Source organism: Osmia bicornis, chromosome 2, assembly GCF_907164935.1.
Source record: "Osmia bicornis bicornis chromosome 2, iOsmBic2.1, whole genome shotgun sequence".
Lineage (NCBI taxonomy): Eukaryota > Metazoa > Arthropoda > Insecta > Hymenoptera > Megachilidae > Osmia > Osmia bicornis.
In genome coordinates this window covers 11,309,605-11,327,305 of record NC_060217.1, presented here as the reverse complement: position 1 = coordinate 11,327,305, position 17,701 = coordinate 11,309,605, and the positions used below count along the sequence as shown (strand labels likewise).

Genomic DNA, 17,701 nt, shown 5'->3' with positions numbered 1-17,701 from the left:
TGATCTTGACACGCAAATCTACGATGCTATTTGCAGCTGCAACGATATTATCCTGCAATCCCTGTTATATTACTGAATTTGGGATTATTCTTCAAAGAGTTTCAAATAAGATTCTTCTACGTTTTGCAGTGACTGAGTTATTCAGTTATGCCATGTGTGATATTTATTAGGAATCTTCTTGCAGAGCAGGGGATAATTTAATTTATCATTGCATCTGATGTATCACTCGAATACCATTACGGTTACAATAATTTATATAATTTAGAAATCTGAAGAATTCAATGTGCCATCCATTATCAAGGGTTAATTACGAGAATGTAATAATTGTATGAAATAAAATTTGCCCAGATGCTCCAAACAATGACAGCAATTAAGTCAATCGCCATCGAGGCATAAGATAACGGAGGAAAAGTGAAGAAATCTAGTTCCATTAAAGTCGCAATTCTCGCATTCCTCGCCGATTGATCGAATGAGGAAATCAGAGCACGTATATTCGAAAGCGATTAATATCGTCCCGGATTGAGTAAACGGACGGAAGCAATCGGCCGGTGATACAAAGTGGGCGATCACAATGAACGCATAAATTTCGTCGAAACAAATTCGACCGGAAAATGGCGGATCTATCGCAGGGAGCCTGGTCTTTCAGCGGACGAAACGCAACGAGGCAGCTGCTACAATAGTCACCTGCGGCGATTAATGGCGTCCGGTCGACGATCGTAAATAACAATAAACCAGTTTACTCGAAGAACAGTCGCGTGGCTTCCGCGGTTCTGGGAACCGTCTGACTCGCTTGCACTTCGTCAATGCGTCCGCGACCAGGGGCAATTAATTTCCGCGGACGTGCATCACGATCCGGTTGCTGAAAGATTTTCCAACGAACGGAAAGAGAAACAGAAACAGCGGAACATTGTACCGAGCTTCCATGTTTTGTTTTCACCACCAGCAGAGAAAAATGCCACTGACAAATGTGTCGACGATTCCGAGTACATATACCGGCCATCTGATTATTTCCATTTCTGTTTCAACCCTCCAAGGTATTCGCGACACTGTTGTGCCTTTCTGCTCAGACATTATTTAACACTTTGATGGCTGCACGTTTCGCAATTTTATGTTCACTTTTTATTCTTAACCTTTTAACTGGAGGTGGCGAGTTAACTTCTCATTGAAAAATGATAGTTAACTCGTCATTGAAAAATACTTCCCCAGTGCTTCCTTTTATGTGACAACTGATAATAATTGTAATTATTTTAAAAAATTGTTGAATTTTCCACTTGGTGCCTTATAAAGTTAACATAATATCAATATGTACTACTTAACTTTAAAAAAATTATTTTCTCTCTGGTCATTTGATTATATTAAATTTGAGGTGCCAGTATTTTAGCTATTAGCCTTCTCCTTGTTAAATAAAATTATCGTGAAACTCCTAAAATAAAATTGATTCTCTGATTCGTTTACAAACGGCAGTAGTCGGTCAGCTGGAATATCGATGACGAGTCCGCGTGCAACTGGCGCGTACAGCAAGGGTCAGAAAAATATCGAAGTGAGAGGCGTCTGGTCGGCGTTCTCTGGAAACTGGCCCTCGAGGAAAAGCTTATTCAATTGAATTCTAATGGCACGGCACGTTCGAGGTGAATAGTTGCATTCGCGATATCTGCCCGTGGCTGTACCGTGGTCGAAGCGACAAGACGGCAGCTCGGGGTCCGCGGACGTCAACACGGTTTCTGTCGTCTCTCCGCGAGTCCTTTCTCGAATGATGAGAGTATTCTCACCACGTTTCCCGCGACAGCAGGGCATTACGGATCTTCAAAGCACCGCCACGTCGGTCTGGCATCGTTAATATAAATTACACCCACAGTGGCGCGTGTGTCGAGGCCAAGCAACATCCTCGAGGATTCGCGCGCGAGCGAGCTACGCGTCGACGTATTACCAGATTCTTAGGAATGCTTATAATTTTACGAGCCTCCTTAATATGCGTTTAGCTTCTGCCGCGGTAGCCTCTCGGTGTATAACCCTCTGATATGCCTCCGGCCTTCGCCTTCTTCCCATCCCTATCCCCCTTCCCTCACCCCCTCGTCAGACCTACCAACGACATTTTCTACTTAACCTTTGAACCAAGATCGTTCGCGCGTAGCAGGTGCATTCCACCTTGCGGCGCGACAATCACTCGAAAATCCGTTTCGCGAAGGCGCGGTCGCTCGCTTCTACCTGATCCTCCTGGAACGTCTATATTGGACACGGGTGAACGAAGATAGATTCTTCTCGAGATTACGAGTTCCCTTTTTCCATCCTTTTCCACGAGTTGCAAATTTTTCGATGCACCGTTCTGCACTCGAGGCTGCGATGAGGAAGCACGAGAAGTTCGCGGATCGCAAACGCGGGGAATGTTTGTTGGCTGAACAAGTTAGAATTATTGAGATTGAGCTTTTATGATTCTCTATTGGGGATATTAGATGGCGCAGGAATGGTTGGATTTAGGATAAAGTAGGATTTAATAATAATTAAATATTACAATTTTTTCGAACAAGTGATTTTAAAATATTCTTTGACCAGAGAAAAAGGATTGCAATCTAAAATACGTAAAAAACTCAAAAATGCAACTCTCTTCCTCCGGATGAACGAGTACCATTTTATTAAACATAGAAAATATGAAGTAGTTTCGAATCGATCGGTATCAGAAAATCTGATGGTCGAGAGTGGAATTTTCTCATCTTTTTACAGAATTGTGTAACGTTCAAGTGTATAGTTGAGACTTTCCCGATTTCTCAGCCAAGCTGCGTTTTTCAATGCTCAAGGTGCAAAACCAGTATGGTACGCGAAAGCCACTCGGCTCGTTCATGAGACAGGTGAAGGGCCACGGTTTTTGTTCGAACAAAACTTCCCGAGTCGCCATTTAAGCACGCGCGTAATCGCCGATGTATGAGCAACCAGTTGTAATTGCATTAATTTCCTCCCATAATTACGAATCTTGCCCGCGGTTTCCGATCGACAAGATCCGTGAAGAAAGTTGCACACCGTGCAGCTTGTAATTAACATTCGCGATCGTTTCGAATGCAAAACGAGTTAGTTGATGTTATTACAAGTATAGGTAGTCAGGATGAAATGTTAATGAAAAATTATTGATTTTTTTTATCTTGAAATTATACAACTTTTATCGTACGAGAATACTGCCGAAGAAAGGATGAGCAATATTGATCAAGTATTCGAGAAATTTATATTAAATACTTTAAAAAAATGATTTATTATTATAATTCTTAAAAAAATTCATTCTTTCGCAAGAGTGTTGTGATGAAATATAATCGTACGAAGACATCGTGTTAAACGTTGTTCTGAAGATTCGAGTGACTAATGAATCGACATTAAATCTTCCTGCTGTTATCTGCGCGTCAATTGATAACGCATAACCACTACTGAAACACACTCGGTATTTCTACAAGTACTCAAGCTGTTGTAACACGTACCTTGTGTCGTTAATGTTTTACGAGCTGTACGGATATTAATATCTTCACTAAAAGCTGCGCTGTATATAATGTCGCAAACAGAGAAAGGAAGGACGAGCATAAATTAAATCTATTACTTTAGATTTTCCTTGATTCTCTATAAACATGTTCTTTTACGAAATTCAAATAGATAAATCGGCAAAGAAATTCAATTAATCAAAATTCATTCGCGATGCAAGATCTTCCATAAATAATCATCATCGAAGGGAACACAATTATTCCTTGTTGAACCGCAACAATCACTTTCGTGTCATCCAACATCGAAAATGATCGCTGCACGATCGTTCAGAGATCCAAGATTTTTTCTCCCCTCCGAACGAGCCGCAGATAAGAATCTAGAATTTCTCACGCCACAGCAAATAAAGTCCGTTCGAACAGTTCGATTCGTCGGATTCGAAAGGACGCTACGTTTTCATTAGTCACGAAACGCGTGGGACAGAGACACCGGTCTCGGCCAGTGTCTCAAGGGTTGACTCAACAACTGTCGATTCGTCACTGTCAGCTAGTGCAGTGTCACGAGCTGCTCGAGATGAGACCGGCGATTATGGAAATGAAAAATGATCCGCGAAAACCTTTGATATTTCGTCCGCTATTCCATCGGGAATACACGGTACGATCTCGTCCTTTGGACGATCGCGAAAGCGGACGGGTTTCCATTGTTTCATCCATAGGAAATGAGCATGTTTTTTCTTTCTCAGAACTGTCATTTTCATGATTTAGAGCATTTAACTTTTTTTGCAATTTTGCAATGAAATTTTTCTAATAAAATTTTTTTAATGAAATTTTTCAATGAAAAGAGTGCTCAAACATTATGTTTGCTCAAACGTTCTTGTAAGTTATAAACGTCATCCATAAACGCTGACCATTTCACAGTACATCAAACGCGACACATTAAAAAAAAAAAAAAAAAACCGCGAGTTACATGTCTCATGAAGCATTAGCCGTCGTTGTCGGTTAATTAACAGCTTAATTAATCTTTCATCGTTGTACTAGCTTGTTCTTTCTTATCACTTGTTGGTAATGGTTGATTTATGATTGACATAAGTAGGAGACAACACTTGTGAGTTTCACGATATCCTTTTTAAGAAGAAGATCACGTATGACGAGTGATATCAGAGTCTGCCTAACGATCGTAATTAAATAACCGTGAGATGACTTAATTATCGTTAATGTGATCGCGATGCACCGCTTTCCTCGGCCTCCGTTGGAGAACAGGCGAAAAGAAGAAGAAAGAGACGAGTTTAATTAATCTGCAGTTCATTCGTTAAAACCCGGAAATGCGACCCTGTTCCCTTGTAATTGTCTTAGTTCGATCGTTTCCTTGGCTAATTGAAATTCTTACCTAAGTACCAGCGCCATCGTGAAAGAAACTTACTTGTCCGACTCTATTATCCGATATTTAATTAACACGTCAACATGGGTGGGCAAAGTGGTTCTAGGAATTCCAGTGCAAGATTTTAATTATTATTGAGAATAATTATGTGTAAAATTAAAATCATATAAATATATACACGTGCTTAGTGGATCTTTAAGATAGCCATAATTCAAATTTAATTTTAAATACAACATTTAATTATTGTTATTAATATTATTTAAATTACTTGCCATTTTTATTTCCTAAAATTAATTGTTAAATTATTTCTTAAAATATTATTATTCCAAGTTGGTATAATATTTTATGAAATTACAAAATTTCTTGTATTTAATATTATCAGCACGAAAAGTCTGTTAATACATTTCGTATTTATTATAAAATAATAATTAAAGTTATTAACTATTTGCAGTCAGCCTTTAGTACGTTATTTAGTAACCCAAAACTTCGAAGCTGCGGTGTCCGAGCGGTTAAGGAGATGGACTTGAAATCCATTGGGTTTTACCCGCACAGGTTCGAATCCTGTCCGCAGCGAAATTTTTTTTTCTTTCAAAAAATCATTTTTCTAACACAAATCGATGTATTTGTAAATGATATGCATGTGTATAATTTTATAACAAGAAATAAATAGATTAATAAATGTTATATAGTAAAAAACTTTAACTTCATTGTTCTGCCTTATGAGAATACCAACGGTGTCAGTACAAGTTGGATTACGATTATTTAACATTTTTCCATTTCTGCCTTCCTGACGTTCATTCGTCACTGTGATTTTGTAACATTCATTCAGCTACGATTACACACGAACTGCAGAGAGAAAAAAGTTTACGAAGCGCGACTTTCACAAATACACGTTCGCTCGAAAGCATGAAGTATGCAGATTTGTACTGCGATTAGGAAGTTGTAATTCGTCATCACACCTACGCAATGAGTGTTACATTCAGCTAAGATTTTACGATCGCGATAATAATTTGCAAATGGTATACGCAGGACTCGATAAATCCAACGGTGACGTTGATGCATTGCGAAAGGTACGTGCATTGCGTCTAGGAGAAATAGAAAAATGATTGTTGCAACGGTGTCTAAACATTGTAACAGTCGAATGAAACTGTTATAAATTAAATTTGAAATTTCCTTTTCACCAAATCAAAGTAGTGCAGAAGGTATTGTAAGATATAGCCTCCCCAAAAATGTGAACCTCAAATTTTCAAATTTTCAAGTCTCAAAATTTTAAGATTTTAAGATTCTCAAATTCTTTCGTAAAATTTTGCGAAACGCAAGGTATTGAACACTTGTTACTATTAATAATACTGAAGGGGACTTAGCATACCCCATTTTTGCCAATCGCAAAGGATAAATAGATTTCATTTCTATTTTATTTTTTATTTAATTTCTGAAAAAGTTTCTTGAAATAACCACGACAGACAAGAGTTATATGAAAACAGCCTCGATTTTAAGAGGGAGGAGAAGCGTCGGAAAAGGAGGAGTCACGAACGAACGAGGCCAAAGACAGAAACCATTTCATAAAAATTCCTGGCCACAGTCGAGCCAACCCCTTCTGTTTCTCTCTCCCGTTGCTCGCTTCTAAAGCCGCGTAATTGAAGAAACAAAGGGGACTGCAATTACGCCACGCAATTACGCCGTTCTAAGCGCGGCTGCGCCGAGCGTAGAAGCATGGCCGAGCCTGGCTTTTCTTCCACGCTCGACACGACTTTTTGATGAAATTATTTCCTCCGGCGGACTCGTAATGCTGTCGGAAACGAGAACAAAATAGACGAGCGAGACCGGAAGCGCGCTTCGCGTCGCGAATAACAATCCCTCGCTTCGGGGTGAAATTAAGCAATCCTTGCTCTAGATCCGTTTCCTGAGAACTGTTTCTCAGCAGGAAGTCGAACCTTTCGCCATGGAATCGATTCAAATACTTAACACCTTATCGACCGGAAACCTTGTATAATAAATTTTCCAATGCCAACGATTATTGGCGGAAAAGGAATTAATTGAATGTCGATCGTATATGATTTATTGTTTGAGAGGAATAATATTAAAATTTTTAAGTGTGTTGCAATAAAGAATTATCTTTCTAATTTTAGTTTTATTATTAAATTAAGAGGATTAGTAAAATTTCATTTAAATAATAATTCTTTATTTAATCATTTAGAATAATTTTCAATTTTGAGGTCTGTTTTATGATAGATACTGCATGTTCACTGCGTCATTTCCAATTTATCGGCAAAAATAGTCACGACTCTGCGTCAGAGATAAAATAAATTATAACCTTGTAGTGGAAAAGTTTCATCATTTTTCACAGGATTTCGCAAACATTACACAAGCCTTTTCCCTGAGTTCTCGATGCACTTGATGCAATTCAGAGAGACAAACAACGAGATAAATGACCACCAATTAAGCAAATAAGGAGTTAAACTGCTTGTAATTTGTATTCACGCAAAAAAAAAACTTGTAGTAAAATCTTGATGACAGGTGGAAATATTGAAATTTGTTTATCATGAGGAGATGTGAAATGTCGCTTGATGCAATAGGTAAGTATGAATAATGTAAGTATTTCATTAAATATATATCACATTAAATTTTATTACATTTGAATATTGCAATAGAATATTAAAAATAGTTTGTATGCGAAAATAATCAGAGAATTGATTTTAAAAACCATTTTCAGTATCAAATATTGATTAATGACTCAACATTTAATTAAGAAAATATTTTAGCCAAGTAAATTTAATTTTTTTTAATTTTTCCGACTATTCTCTGAACCTTTCGTATTGTATTTTACTATCAGATCTCCAATTCATTTATCTAAATTCTCAAACCATTGTAAATAAAATTTAAAGCCCAGTATTTTTATGTGTTTCCACCCATCATCATTAAAATCAACAGCTTGTTCCTTCAATTTCATTCCAATTAAATCAACCTGAATCGCATAAACATGCAATTCCATGGCCAGCAACTATCAAACCTTCCTCTGTCGGCGTATTCTAAAGCGCGCGAGAAATCAAACTCGACGATGAATTAACATACATTTTCCTCTGAATAAGATGATCATAAAGCTTTCGGTTATCGCGGAAATCGCGGGTAACCATTGTACACCCGCGGACAAATGTTCGTCGAAGAGAAACAAGGAAACGTTAAAAAGAAAGACGAGTAAGGAGGATGCAAAAGCGCAAATAAGACGTCGCCCGGTCGTTTAGTCGATCGTGGAAGCGAATCAGAAATCGCATGCAGAGCCACTGGAAAGGTTTACGGCCTTCGTTATCCTCTTTGCGCACTCATCAAGCCCCGAGGGAACGCTAGTCCGGCATATTTCCGAAGAAATAAGCAAACGGAGACCGAGCGTGCACGCCTGACGATCGCGATCTCCGACGCGGATTCCCCGTTTCCGATTCAACGCCGTTCCGCTCTTCGTGATGTACTGAAATGGACTTATCTCGATCCACCTTCGATCCGATCTTCCGTTTCCCTTTGTTGACCCGCTGATGTCTTCTTTCGCGGCACTTTACCCCAACACTGTCAGATATATCAGCATGTACGCTACTTCGTACATAAGTATTCCGACATCTTTTCATTATCGGAAAAGTAAGTATGAAATATATGGGGAGAGAGTCACGCTATGGGAAACGGTTTATAAGCGGAGTTTCGTTTTGGACAGAATAAAAAGGATAAGTTTCCGAATGGCCCCACCAAAATTGAGCATTCAGGTTCAGTATATAACCGAAATTGATTACAAGAAACCGATTAAAATTGGTTTCAGAGCTGGATGTCTTACCGTTTTCGAGATATCGTGGCCGAAAAAAAGAATGGAGCGATGTAAGAATGCCTATTTTTCTATAAGTGCAACGATACATCTGAAGAATGCAAAATGCATTATCTTTTTCTAAAGGAATTGTATACCTAATTTTGTTACATACAGATTCTACCAACGTATCTCTACGTATTGGAATTATTAAGAGGATAAAAGGTTAAGATGGAAATAAAAAGTTGAATCTAGAACGAAGAGGGAGGAAGAAGAAGGCAAATGATGGACCTCAGAGGCATAGTTCATAAGAAGGGCAGCGTAAATTGTGCTGACGGCTAATTTTTAAACAAAGCCTTAATTTCGCAACTTCATAATATCGCTGTGTACCAGTTATTACTCGTCGGGATAATAAATGATTATTACCTGGAGGAAAGAGAAAGCAGAGGGGGTGGAGTCGAAGCAGGCTCGAGGAAGCATCCTTTGATGTCTTCTCGCTCGACCTGCTTCAAGCGAAGCGACAAATTCTTCGATATTCAAGCGATGAAAAGCTTCTCCTTGGGGGGTTAAGCTGGCAACTTGAACGTTGCGGTGAAAACGATTACGCTTTTCAATCGGGAAAAACGTCTCAAAGTTTTTCCTACCCTTCCTTTATAACTTGTCAAAGTAATGAATCAACTTGAATTATTAACAACTGTTGCAAATAATTTAATAATAAAAAATTGATCGCAATAGCAATCTTTATAAATATTTCTATGGAAATAGAAAATTCGCGTATGCAGCAGTTTAGTTATGTTGATGATCATTTTATTTGCATACGCAAATTAGAAATTTTTATGTGTAATTTTGTATCTCATCGATGTGCATTTTCAATTCAATAGAATTCTTTTCAGTAACGTGGTTTTGTTTCCATTTGTCATGAAAATCGAGTTCCGCAATTTTCCATTCGGTTAATTTCTAACGACTGGTATTTCAGTTGAAAAAGCCGAACGTGAATGATTACGTTCGATCGAATTGCTTTGCATAAGAGCATGCCGCTGTCTATACCGGGAATTGTTGCATTCTTTTAGTACCGCGAACATTGACTAATCGAAACGACAATTAAATAGGAAGTAATGTATCTACAAGAATGCGGTATAACGATTGTTATTTATCGATGAGATTTACATGTTTCGTGTGATGTATGAAGTGTATGGCATGCGAAACCATCTCGTGTCTTGTTTCGAAAACAATTTAGATTGATAAGAGTACACTTTTATCAAATTTAAACAGCGTGTAAATAGAAGCGTTATGTAATCATAGACAGCGATAATTGTGATAAGTGAAAAGAATAAAATTGAATTTATTTTTCATTTTAGATTTGTATACTCGCGATTAAATCAGACTTTCCTCGAGAAAACACCCTATGTAGAATTTTTCTAATACCATTGAACTCCTTATCAAAATCAATCAACTCCTTATCGATAATTGCTCGTCAATAATGAACAAACCCTTTATCTTCCATCTAATAAGAGAATCACCGTATAAATGCGCAATTCGGTTAAACGCGTTCACGCGGATCGTCAATGGAATAGCTGGACGGGGGCATCGCGAGACACGTGAAATTGATGAAAGTATGCCGGGTCCTGGCATTCCACGAAAGTTTCGAGTTCTGGTCAGCTTTGGCAGACCGTTCGGGATGAACGCATCTGTTTGGGGAGCCGATAACGCGCTAGACGCGTCGCGTCCGTCCTCTTATTAATGAGAGGACATTCTCGATGAGCCTTCGGAATCCTCGTAAGGCGAATACGCGAAGAATCCACGGGTAAGTTGGCTCCGAATGAAAAACAGATGCTGATGACACCGTCGCGTCGCTCCGAAATCTCGCTTTTTCACGACCAACCCCTTTGATGCCGGATCGCGGGGAACACGTGCCATCCAAGGCGCCTTTCGCTTTCGTTTCAACGAGGAATCCTTTGAAATCGCCATCCTGATCACTTCCGGCTGCCTCTTGATGAAAGGATAAAGCGTTAAGTGGAATTGTTATTAATCGAATTAATTAGTACTTGTATGAAATTTAACTGGTTTGAATTGCCACGTTATATTATTTTATCCAAAACATGTCTTTTCACAATCAATCAATCGCAATTAAAATTTATATAATATTGAGTTAACTCGAGGATGTAATTGATCTCGACAATATTAAACTTGCTCGACGATCTACTTAATATGTATCTCAGAACGTTTAAAAAATTATTCCACAGATAATCGAAAGACACGCACGCGTTTTCCACAAGATTTACTTCGAATTTGATGTAAGCAACCACTTCGCTCAGGTGACGATCTCAATTGATGAGATGATCACACGCGATCCCTTAATTGCCATCTCGCCGTGCAGGTGGCTCGTAAGGAGGAGCGTGTGCTTCTGCAACAGCACGCACAGAGGTGTCTCTATTAAGCGTGGAAACTAGAGAACCGTGCAAAATGTCTGCCTCGAAGGGGTGTTCTCTATATTAGCTCATTTTATGTAGACGCCGCGGGTTCTATCAAATTAACTTCATACAGGCTTCTCGCTTACCACGAGTTTCCGCCGTCTCGACTCTTGGTTCGGTGCTTTCCTTTTGATCGATCGGATCGGTTTATCGGGAATTCTAATTAACTTCCAATTTCGAAAGCTTATGCCTTCAAGACGTCTCAAGAATATCTTGCGTTAAATTCTTCTCAAATATAAATATTTCGCTGATATTTATGAGAATACGTTATTAAATACCGCAATATTAACTTTTTAGTTACTCGAGCATTCGCTGTTTATACGAGGAGACAAAAACTTCTCTAAAAACGTACGACAGCGCAAGGCAAAATGGATCTCTGAGAAGTTTCACACGTTTGTAATTTCTGAAACTGATATGCACCGAGATTCCCTATGCAATTCATACAGGTATGTTCAACGGTCACGCGACTAACATTTTACTCAACTTTGCGATGTGTATGTACACGTAATTGGAGTACATGAATTGTTTTTAGCTGACGTTTATATTCCAAGGTGATTTTCATTCTTTCCGATGCAAATAAACAGAACACGATAAGTTTGTGTTTTACCATCGCAAGTGTAAGAGCCAATTAAATTTTTCACGATAATTCAGTGAGAACGGTACTATAGCTTGATAAATTATTCAATATTATATATAAATAAATTATTCCACTATGTACCTATTCTAAATTTTACGAATTGGTTATGCAAGCTTTGAACTATAATTTAGAAAATCACAATCCAATGTAAATACAATAGAGCCTTGATAATTGTCCACATTTGGGGTTGTAGGAGAGAAAATTTTTGAAAAACGGAAACTTAACAAGGGCAAGAAATGGATACAAGCATAACATAATATTTATAAAAACACATTTATTTTTAAAACACCCCTGAAGAAACTGTGTGCTGAGGATACGTGAATAGTATTAATGAAAGTAGATGTGCAGAAAATTAACGAGAGGAAAGTTATCAAGAGTCTACTGTATCCGGAAAAATAATGACAAATTTCTAAATAATAAAATTTCAATTCACTCTAAGATTCGTCGTGCCAAAGGGGTTAAATTTGTCTCAGAACTGTACCTATACATATATCGACTTCTATGGAAAAGTGAAGAGAATGTCAATAGAGGAAATGATGGTTAATCTCGCTAAGGAATAACGTAGTAGGTGGTCCACCGTATTCGTTAAGTTACATTGGATAGATTCGAAGATAAACAGAAGCTACACCTCGAGTAACACGTACGAAATTAACATAGCTGAGCGCGGTTCGACGTTTAAAAGCTGATCGCATTTCCATACCGGTGCCATTCGGTCCCATTTCAGGCCACTACCTTTTGCTAACACGTTGGTCTATATTTGCCCTCGGACCTCTCCAAGACTCATTTATATCCTGTTATCCGTGCATCTTTACGCGGTGGGCTTTCTTCGTGTTCGAAGGTCGATCCTCGTCGGCGAGATCCTCTTCCGTTGTAACCGACCCCTATCCCTTTTTTATTCCTTTTCTCTCCTTATTCTTTTATTTACATTGTTTCTTCGAGCTTCCCCTCTTTATCATTCTTTTTAACATTCTACTTTATCAGTGTTACGAAAAAAAATGTAGGTATTTCATTTTAATCAGGGAAATATGACAAAAAAGTTCGACTCGAAAATGAATTAGTAAGTGGTAAATTGTATCTGCTTAAAGGTTCGTTAATGAAACAACAACGCGAACGGAATCCAGCCGAGACGATTTGTCGACGAAACGTTGACACCGTCGTTACGCAATGCACAAATCAACAACGGTGCCGCTTGCTTCCTCATTAACCGATGCAAAAGTGAATTGCGAAACGGCCAACCGACGACGATTTATAAGGAATTTCGGGATTCGAGATTAGAAGAGATGCCGTTGCAGCCGATGAATCACTCCAAGTTCGCAGGCTGCGATTCCCGGCATTCAAAAGAGGCGTTAAGTGATTAAACGACTAGTTGTCATCGGTGACATTAACATATTGCGTTCTCCGCGGCTAGAGTTAATGACTTGTATCCAAACTACTGGCTGTCATGTAGAAAAGAATTTATATATGACAGAGACGACAGTTCGCCGGGGAGACCGATGAAAGTGATCCCTCTGGCTGCGAACGGGATAACGGATATATACGCTGAATATCACCGAACACAATGCACTTTGATCCCTCCACTTAAGCATTTATCTTTCCTCTTTCATCAGCGATTCCATCCTCTTTGTCCTTTTCGTGAAATATTTAATCGTTGAAATTGATCGCAGCATTATCCGTGAACTACTAGTTTTCATCGAATCTAAATTTCAAAGATTTCCTGCTATTTATTCAACCAGTGAGATTTTTCGTCTGCTACAAAGTTACTTTCTCTGTGAATACGTATTTTGATATAAAGTTTTAATATAAACCTCTGATTCGAACGCCTCTTCTCGATTTTGAAAATCATCGAATAAAGGAAAACGATAGAGGAAGAAAAAGGAAGAGAGGAGGAAAGTTTAGCACCGATCGAAAGAAACTTTCACCGGTGCTCGTAGATCCTTCGCGAGATCTAGAAAAGCGATACGTTTCCGCGGCACGGGACGGGTTCTTGCGGTTTCCGCTCTCGATCGAGCGGATCGACGTGACTTTCGGGCTGCATGGACGGGAAATCCGAGAAAAACCGTGCACTCTATAAAAGCTAGTCTCATTATGAGCTCGCGTTACCGCGGACAGTCGAGAGGACCTCTTGCCGGCATAAAATACAGCTCGGTATCGTAAAGCACTCGGCGCGCGGTTACAACCGCTTACAAATGACTCTCTTAATGCCCGTTCCCCGCTGTATATATTTTACAGCGAGAGAGTTCACTCTCGTCGCTATAACTTATACTTTCTGCGCCGGCTATGCAAGGTCCCGCAAGAAAAATAAGGATCGACACGGAGATCCGTTCTCCATCTTACGCTTGCGTGCCCCGTTACATGGCTCCAGTTTCTTTTTAACGAATCTATTTGACCGCAGGTTCTGCCGCCATACGGAAGAAAAACATTGAAACAAATGTCGCTCGATTAACTGGAAAAAGGTTATCCATTTCCTCGTGAAACTATACTTTAGATAAATATTCCAGAGGGAAAAAGTAGATCTTTTGGAACATGAGGATTATCAAACAGATTGTAGTATAAGTTAAAGTCCTTCAATTGTTAGTAATTTACTTACATGATTTTTGACCAATTATCACAAAATGTTTTTTCTCTAACTTTTTCATATTTTTTAAACATCTAACAAACCTTAATAGCCCAATTGTACAAATTCCTTATAAAACATTTTATTACCTATAAAATAATAACAGAGAAAATTGTTCTAAGAATTATGGGAACTTCTGTACACCCCTAGCCCCGAATTAAGAGGAGGTCTAAGGGAGGTTTTAGCCCCGGAGTCCCGTGCCGACACATTACGTATCGTTGGGGGAATGCGCACGCAACTAAAATGTGCGACCCATAGACTTTCTATAGAAAAATTGTAACCTCTGTAACTTTTGACTCCGACCACAAAGACGCACAAATACAACGGTTTTGAGCTAGTTTCAACGAGACCTTTCTAACTCTAGTAGTTCTCAAGTTGAAAAGTGACACGGACTGACGTCTTTGCGCTTTATACGTATATAAAGATTTTTCTGTCAAGAGTAACAGCAAGAATACAGAGTAACAACAATGAAATTGAACCGTGTCTTGACGGTGAATCAGTCAAGCAACCGGGCCAGTGACTGTCTCGCACGTAAATATAGAGACGCTTAGCACTCGTCGGCGTCGTGGAGCAAAGAATTCGCAGGCATTGTGCTTTAACGCCGAGTCGAAATGGGCCTCGTGCTTTCTTTCTTTTTTTTTTTATTCACAGCATTCCCAGCTCGAGAAGTCGGCTCGTGCCGCGAGCTGGAAAAATAACAGCGGCGCTTCGCGCTCTAAATTCGATGCGGCCGTACGCTAATTCGGTTCCGTTCGAATTGAGTAACGACAGGGTCAACGAGATCGTGAAAAAACGCGTTGGATCGTGAATGGAACTCGAGGAAACTCGATTGCAATCTCACCGTTTAGACTTTAATTAATAACGAATCATAAATGGCAGTTGCTTCGACACTCGGCGCACTTCTCAGAAAAGGATTTGTCGTGATTAGATGTCTGATCGAGTACGTAATTGGAAATTCTTGTTGATGATGCGTGAAAACAAGTGCAGTAGAATGATCGTGGGATTATTTAATTAATGGCTAATCATTTTTAAAGGAACCGTGTAGAATTCAGAGAAGGAAATGTATTAAATAAAAATTGGGACTCTCTTCATGGTCCGCCGTCCGAGGGTTAATTTCCTTCTCAATTATCTCCCACCCCCGTCGATATTCAGAGTCATGAACCATCCTCAACCTCTATAAATCTCCCTAAAAGTCCTACAACAACGTATACAACAGTGATTCGAAAAACGCGAAAGCGATTCGAACGCGTGAAAAAGTATTTAACCGAGCGAGTCCATTATAGGCGCGAGATTTATGGTGCGGCATCGGGATTCGAAGGAGTGGCCTGGTGCGACGAGAAAACAATAACGTCGTTCGAAACGTTTCGACGGATTTTATAAAGCCCCCCACCAAAAAGTGGCTGGTCCCTGGCTGCGAGCCAACTGGCCCACGGTTTATTATAGTTTTGTTATGACAGCGGGGCGTTTCGGTAAATTAATGCCGAAACAAATGTATCTCGTTCTGAGAGGGTGCCGCTTGTATCTCTAATTGAATTGGTAAACACCATAAGTTAACCGGTAAGTAGTCATGTCGACGTAAATCACTTTCGGAAGATGACCTGTCACCAGGGACGACATCGACGGAACCGATGATTCTGAAATGCTTTTATCTTGGCTGGTTTTAAAGAAAACGCATTTTACATACTCCCTCACGAAATCTTATTATAGATCCCTATTATTGATCATTTTTACTAATGTTTCTTTTGCCAGAAAAACAGATGTAACAATAAAGTTATTTGAAATTCTATATGAAAAAATATGGCATTTTAATTTCACCAGTCTGACACTAAATTTTCTCAATTATGTATGTAATTATCACACAAACACAATAAAGAAAATTAAGAAAATTAAGAAAAGCTGTTGAGTTTTTATTATAAGTACCTATTCCTCGCGGTTAAAAAATAATCTTTTCTGAAAAAATAACTATTAAAATTTTGTGTAAAGAATAAAATTCTGTAAAAGAATCTTTCCTACCTGTTGATTCTATTTTTATCATTGATATTATCCTTTACTTGGCGATGTTACCTTCATGATCGAGAACTCGATCTTAGCAGAATTCACGCATACATCATGGAGCGAGTAAAAAGACGGATCATTTTTTCGTTCGCAATCGAGGAAGACGGAACGTGCTGGTGGTGCACGTCGGTTATTGCGGCTCGCACACGAGCCAGCCCGATAGAAATATTTTTGCCGGGCTAAATGGGTTTCTTCGGAAAGTCCGGGAGAACACGAGGGCAGCAGCTGGCCGGCGATGCGACAAATCATACCTGCCGGACAGCCTACACGCTGCAGTCAGCCGCGGTTGCACGCGTGTGCATGCTGATGCACCCGCGAAAGGGGAGAGCCAATGGCGTAACCAGAGACAACTTCTCGAAGACAATAACACGACAGAGGGGTGAAAAACGAGGGATCTTCAGTAGTCGATAAAGTACAATATCTAACAATCTTTATTAGGAAATAACATAAAACTCGTGATCATACTTAATTTTTTTTGAAACGCGATTCATGTACTGTTTATAAAATTCATTTAAACTAAATTTAAATTGTCCTGTCTCAATAGTCCACTATTTCAAGGTTGAATATCATTTTTGTTGTTTAAAAATTTCTATCCTCAACTTTTTTTAAATTTTTTAATTTGAAAATTAAAATAATTAAAATTAATGTATTACTTTCTACGTCAATTTTAAAGTTTTCGTGAAATCATATGAAGTTGATTTCTTTGGTTTTCAATTGAAAATGCTATATTTCGTATCAATAGTAATTACACTGGAGGAGAAGGATGATTTCGAGTTAATTTTTCAACTGACAGTGATAAAACTGTATGCAAGATCGTTGTGGGTGTGGAATGCACGAAAAGAATTTCAACGCGGTGTAAAGATTATGCGACCCTGTATGGAACTCAAGTGTATAGTCGTTTATGGTACTGGACGATAGGTAATGTTTCGAGTTTCGCGTATGGGAGATCAGTGGTTAATTAACCGCACTCTAAATGGCAGATACCATAAAATTCTCGAGCTTCTTCTTTGATCTAACTCAAGTAGTCGGTGTAATTACACTATTGATAGCTGTTTCCACGTCACTTAGGAATTCACGGTTTATTCGAAAAATTTTAATACTTGGAATCACTATAAATTACAGGAAAAGCAATTTCAGAGACGTTAATAGATTTATGATTAAATTTTGCTTCCTATAGAGACCATTAAAGTGTCTTTTAAGATTGAAAGAAATTTCATGAATTTTCGAAAAACATTACTATGTTCCGACAAGAAAATTCCAACTTTTAATGTAATTATTCAAAGAACAAATTTATTTAAAAAAAAACAATA

The 17,701-nt window shown here is 38.7% G+C and overlaps 1 protein-coding gene and 1 non-coding gene across 5 annotated transcripts in view; one reads left to right on the top strand and one right to left on the bottom strand.

Moving 5' to 3' along the window:
- The window catches only part of LOC114871461 (protein vestigial), an 80,145-nt gene that overhangs the window by 37,068 nt on the left and 25,376 nt on the right, over positions 1 to 17,701 (bottom strand). The window lies entirely within an intron of this gene.
- Positions 5,322 to 5,403, top strand: Trnas-uga. Its single transcript has one exon. It is a non-coding gene; the product is annotated as a tRNA-Ser (tRNA).